The sequence below is a fragment of the Scylla paramamosain genome, chromosome 18, assembly GCF_035594125.1.
Source record: "Scylla paramamosain isolate STU-SP2022 chromosome 18, ASM3559412v1, whole genome shotgun sequence".
NCBI lineage: Eukaryota > Metazoa > Arthropoda > Malacostraca > Decapoda > Portunidae > Scylla > Scylla paramamosain.
This window is the reverse complement of record NC_087168.1, coordinates 6,023,842-6,030,546: the sequence shown is the minus strand read 5'-3', so window position 1 is coordinate 6,030,546 and position 6,705 is coordinate 6,023,842.

Genomic DNA, 6,705 nt, shown 5'->3' with positions numbered 1-6,705 from the left:
TACAAGCCGGAGATGACTCACACAAGGTCGGGATTCAAGGGAGTTCCCGGTAATCCCCACACTTCCTCCTTTCTCATCACCTCTTATATTCACCGCCCGCTCCTGGTCCTTTTTTCCACCTCATCTTAAGGCTATCGTTGTCCGCCACTTCTTTCCTACATTTTCAGGTATCTTGGGACTTGGTTAATTCTTGCGCAAAGGAGGTGGAAGGAAGGGAATGTCAGTAGCTGCTAACTCATTTCCTGTTTGTGTTTATATTTGTTTGTTTATTTATCTGCTTTGATATATACGTTTGTGTATGTGCAGTTCATACAAGCTCTCACGTGCAGGATTTGTGATCATCGACAGGTAATACCTTTCCTGGGAGAGAATGAAACCATCGTAATGTGTGTGTGTGTGTGTGTGTGTGTGTGTGTGTGTGTGTGTGTGTGTGTCCACCACCCTATAATTTGCGTACACAGGCTTGACGATAAACTCACTTTCATATAAGGCATCAAACAAGCCGACATCAAATAAAACAAACAGATATATGAAGTGAATGAATGGCTGTGTGCAGAGAGATCGCTGTTTCTGAAGCAATGCCCGTTACCTGCTTACCCCATCGTATGCATTACACGTGTCCAGTGATTACCGGTTGACTACCCATATTGCATTACTATTAATTAACCATAATGCATTTCTCGTTGATTACCTATAGTACATAATACGTGGCCGTTGCCTCACTACTTAAGCATATTGCATTACAAGTGACTGAACTCCATTCTCACCATCTTTAAGAAAAATTTAAACACCAATGATAAAGAAACGCTGCTCTGTAGTCGATGTTCAGCCAGTTATGTAAATACGCGGATCAATTTCGAAAGTACTGTGCAGTTTTAGCCCAACATAACATAAATACAATAAGTACATAACATACGTAAATACAATAAATACACAAATACAATGAATATTCAACAAAAAGACATAACTATAATAAATATACAACATAAATACTTAAATACAATAAGTATACAACATGAATACAATAAAGACATGTATAACAAGCCCATTGCAAGAGCACGATGCAGTTCTGGTCTAACATAACATTCTTTCATTGCTTAAAATTTTACCAGTAAGGGGAATAATCTGCAAATAAAGGAAAATGGGCGAAATTATAATAACACGAGAGGAGCAGGAATGACACCTAACTTCTCACAACACACTCAGGAAACTAACCTCGCTGACTTCTTGGTATTGTGGTGCTGAGCGGGAAGCCGTGACAGGGGCACCGATCGGCTTTTTTCTGGCTAAAGCTGGTCTGGATGGTGGTCGGGGTGCAGTAGGGGGGGGGGGGGTTGAGGTGTGGTAGAACTGGTAGTGGTCAAGAAATATCACTCTACATTCCTTGATGGTGGTGGTGGTGGTGGTGCTAGTTTATGCGATGGGGAATTATGCTTATGTCTACAATGAATGTGTAGAATGTAAAAAGAAGAAAAATCCTGTAATAAAGTTTTAATATTCTCTCTCTCTCTCTCTCTCTCTCTCTCTCTCTCTCTCTCTCTCTCTCTCTCTCTCTCTCTCTCTCACTGACAGGTAGAACACTTAATGATCTATATAAATAAAAATGTTGCAAGTAAACATGAAGTAAACATCTACTACAGACTATCAGCTAATCGTGGAAAAGAGCTAAACTTTAAGAATATGGACATCAGTAAATCGGGAGACCGTGGGATTTCCTTCTCGGCGGTCGAGAGTTCCGTCTAGCACTCGATATACGTAAACAGGTATTGCGAGATGTGCGAACAGGACACAACCGAGGAACCATCCTGGAAGTAATAAGCGTGGAGAAGTAAGATCTCGTTTCGCAAATCAGAGAGAGAGAGAGAGAGAGAGAGAGAGAGAGAGAGAGAGAGAGAGAGAGAGAGAGAAAGGGATGGGGATGGGATGCAGGCATCCACTATGTTAGCATATGAGGGATTACACAGAGTATTGCTACATTTGATCTCTTTCACCTGTAGTAGGAGATAAATCTATGATTGCTGCATAACCTCCTCAGAAAATGAATGATTCATGACTTACCTCATTTAACTGTGCTAATCTTGTATCATCTTCATGCGGGATCGATAAACTTGACGAACTTCCTCCGTTCATACACATTATTCTCTTCTAACATCTTGCTTATGGTTCCATCTTCCTTACAGTTAGCTAACTAGTACGTCCATTTGATCAATTTCAGTTAATTTACAGAACCTTAACCTCAATTCCTTTCCCCATTATAAAACATAAATGGGTAAATGATACAATACAATCCAACGATGTTTCAGCTCGACTCAATTTTCTTGTGTGTGTGTGTGTGTGTGTGTGTGTGTGTGTGTGTGTGATTGTGATGATGATGATATTACTACTACTACTACTACTACTACTACTACTACTACTACTACTTCTACTACTACTACAACTATTACTACTCCCTCTCTCCCTGTTTCCTCTTCATACATGGGTACCCGAGCAGTGCGCAGGGAGACTGCTCGGAACACTGGTACAAGTGCCGGGAACCTTCACGCTGGTTGCCGCTACTTTCTGCTGGATAGAACATATAAAGGCGCTGTTATTACGCGGCATTCCTCAGACACTTTTGTAGAAAGATGGACTTCCACTTGCTCCCAAAGACCAGGAAGTACAGACTATATAGAGGATGTATGGAGAGCAATGCAACGGATAAGAGACTTTGAGGATTTTATCTTTATCCTTTAAGATTATATTCTGAAACATTTCTGCTCTGCACCAAAACTACATTCAGAAGGCACTAATTTTTAAGAATTTTTTTTTTGGTTCTAAGTGACAGATTAACAAGATTTCTACATTATTTTCAGAAGAAATATTCGCCAGAATGTGACTAATCGTATATGTGGCCTTTCGAAATAGTCGTAATGAGAGGACAAAGCGTTTCTGAATACGGGACTCAATTATTTCACAAGTTCGGAAACAAAGAAATTTCGAATAAAAAACGGCACCATATAGAAAATAACACCACGTGAATATATGACAGGCAGGAAAATGCGTCATAATTTTTGTCTGGAAAAATGGCTCATAAAAATAATGGTTTAGTGTGCCATCAATTAAAGTGATAATAGGTTATGGTTTGTTCGGTTAAACTGCTTAGATTAGGTTAGATTAAGGTTTGCTGGGTTAGGTTTGGTTTGGTTAGGGTATGTTAGGTTAGGTTAAGATTTACTGGGTTAGGCTGGGTTAGGTTATGGTAGGTTAGGTTAGGTTAAGGTTTGCTTGGTGGATTGGAAAATCTTAAACTTGAGACAGTAAACATTACAACTGATTCCCAAAATACACTATTCATTCTTAACATAAAGATTTTTCTTACTTTATTATCATTGTGATTATTATAATTATTATCATTATTATTATTATTATTATTATTATTATTATTATTATTATTATTATTATTATTATTATTATTATTATTATTATTATTATTATCGGGGTGAAGGTCAAGAACATGAAGCGAGTCTATTACCGACTAGTTTCGCTCTTGGCTTCTTCAAGGTAACTATTCTATAATAAACTCACCGCATAACACCTTTGTCTCTCTCTTTTGACCTCCATCCCCCCTTGCCTGAATGTCTCATTACTACTGCTACTACTAACATTACTACTACTACTACTACTACTACTACTACTACTACTACTACTACTACTACTACTACAACTACCATTATTATTATTATTATTATTATTATTATTATTATTATTATTATTATTATTATTATTATTATTGTTGTTGTTGTTGTTGTTACCATTATTATTATTATTATTATTAGTATTATTAGTAGTAGTAGTAGTAGTAGTAGTAGTAGTAGTAGTAGTAGCAGAAGTATTAGTAGTAGTAGTATTTTTTTTTTATTCTTGTTGCTCACTCGCTGTTGTACATGTTCACCTATCCTCGCTGGTGCAAGCTGAACACCTAACAAGACTGCAATCTGCTGATAGAATACATTTTTTTTTTTATCTAGGGTGGCCACTGGCCAAGGACAACAGAAAATTGAAAAAAAAAAAAAAAAAAAGGCCCACCGAGGTGCTGGTCCCCGTACAGAGTCAAAAGCATTAGTCAAAAATACGGGATAAGTTCCTTGAAACCTCCGTCTTGAAAGAGTTCAAGTCATAGGTAGATGGGAATACAGAAGCAGGCAGGAAGTTTCAAAGTTTACCAGAGAAAGGGGTGAATGAGTGAGAATACTGGTTAACTCTTGCATTAGTGAGGTGGACAGAATAGGAGTGAGAGAAAGAAGAAAGTCTTGTGCAGTGAGGCCGAGGGATGGGGGGAGGCATGCAGTTAGGAAGATGAGAAGAGCAGTTGGTATACAAATAGCGGTAGAAGATAGCAAGGGATGCAACAGTGCGACGATGAGAAAGAGGCTGAAGGCAGTCAGTTAGAGGAGAGGAGTTGATTAGACAAAAAATTTTTGATTACAACCTGTTTAAAAGAATCGGTAAGCGTGAACCCCGCCCCCCTCCGTCATTCATGTGAAGCATACTCCATACATGGACGGATGAGGCCCCTGTACAGAGTTAGCAGCTGTGAAGGTGAGAAAAACTGACGGAGACGACTCAGAACGCCTGCCTTCATAACATCTGTTTTAGCTAGAGATGAGATGTGAAGTTTTCAGTTTAGATTATAAGTAAAGAACAGACCGAGGATGTTCAGTGTAGAAGAGAGGGCCAGTTCAGTGTCAGTAAAGAAGAGTGGATAGTTGTCTGGAGGGTTGTGTCGAGTTGATTAATGGAGGAATTGAGTTTTTTGAGGCATTGAACAATACTAAGTTTAGTCTGCCCCAATCAGAAATTTTAGAGAGATCAGAAATCAGAAATGCGATGATAAGTTTTACTGTGGTGGCCTGGAATAAACAAGAGGCAGTCGGAGCTGAGTGGAGAACGAGGCCGTCTTGCTACAGTGGGATCATAGAAACCAAAAACGCTGATGATAATCTCTCTCATCTCAGCAACCTCCAACTTATTCTCCTGTGCTTTCTTTATTGGCCACGTCTCCGCACCATATAACAATGCGGGTCTAACCGTCGATTTGAACACTTTCCCCTTTACTCTAGCACTAATTTTTCGGTCACAGAGCACTCCAGTTGTTCTTTTCCAATTCTTCCAACTCCATTGGATACGGTGAATGATCTCTCCTTCCAGGCTGCCGTCCGCTGATATACGAGAACCCAAGTATCTGAACTCCTTGACACCCTTTAACTTCATATCTTGCATCCATACTTCGCTCTCCTGTCGCCCATTAAAATTCAGATACTCCGTCTTCTCCCTGCTAATTCTCAAACCTCTCCCTTCCAATGCTCCTCGCCATCTCTCCAACTTTCTCTCTACCCCATCTCTACTTTCATCCACTAAGACGATGTCATCCGCGAACAACATGGTCCACGGTGCCTTCTCCTTTATATTTTGAACACTATCATTCATGAGTAGGTTGAACAGATATGGGCTCAGAGAAGATCCCTGGTGCAGACCCACTCTCACACAGAACTCCTCTGTTGTTCCCACACTGCTCCTTACCCTCGTCCTTGAGCCTTCGTACATGTCCAGGATCACTCTCACATACTTCTCTGATGCTCCTTTCCTTCTCATACTAGCCCAAACTTCCTGGCGTGGTACTCTATCATAAGCTTTTTCCAAATCAATAAAAATAAGGTGTAACTCTCTTTGCTTCTCCCCATACCTCTCCAGTAGTTGTCTTAGCGCAAAGATTGCATCGGTAGTACTTCTTCCCGGCATAATTGCAAATTGTTCGCCTCCCACCTGTGTTTCTCCCCTTACTCTTCTCTCAATTGTCCTTTCGTACAGTTTCATTGTATGCAACATTAATTTAATTCCTCTGTAATTTTTTACAGTCCTGTATGTCTCCTTTCTCCTTGTATATTGGGACAATATCGCTGCATCTCCATGCAAATGGGATTTTCTCCTTCTCATAGATCTTATTTATCAACTAACACAGCTACTCAAGTCCTTCCTCTTCTAAACTCTTCCACCCCTCTACAGGTATGTTATCTGGCCCTGTTGCCTTCCCATCGTTCATCCTCCTCAATGCTTGTTTAACTTCCCCCCTTGAAATTGCTGTTGTTCTCCTGTCATTTGGTTCCCCATCCTCCAACATTCCTCTTGGGTTTTCCTCATTCAAAAGTGCCTTGAAATATTCTTATTTCATTGTCATCAATTAGAACTTTTCCTTCCTTATTTTTAACTTGCTTGATATGCGTAAAATCCTTTGTTGACTTCTCTCTCTGTCTTGCTAGTGCAAATATCCTCTTCTCACCTTCCCTGGTTTCCAATTTATCGTACATGTCTTCCCTTGCTCTAGCTTTCGCTTGTGCTACTGACCTCTTCGCTTCTTTATTTGCTTCTCTGTAGGCTCTTTCTGCTTCTTCATTTCCCATTCTGTCATATATTTTCTTTGCCTCCTTCTTTGCCTTAACTTTCTCTCTCACCTCATTATTCCACCACCAAGATTCCTTATCCTGCGGGGGGTCCTTGCCTGATGTTTTCCCACATACTTCTTCCCCTATTTCAATTATGTGCCTGCTGTTTGTTGTCCACCATGTGTCTGGATCTTCAGGTTCTACCATCCTGTCCAGCACTTTGATTTTAAACTACGCTTTTAACTCCTCATCCTTCAGCTTCCACCATTTAATTTTTGACGTTCGT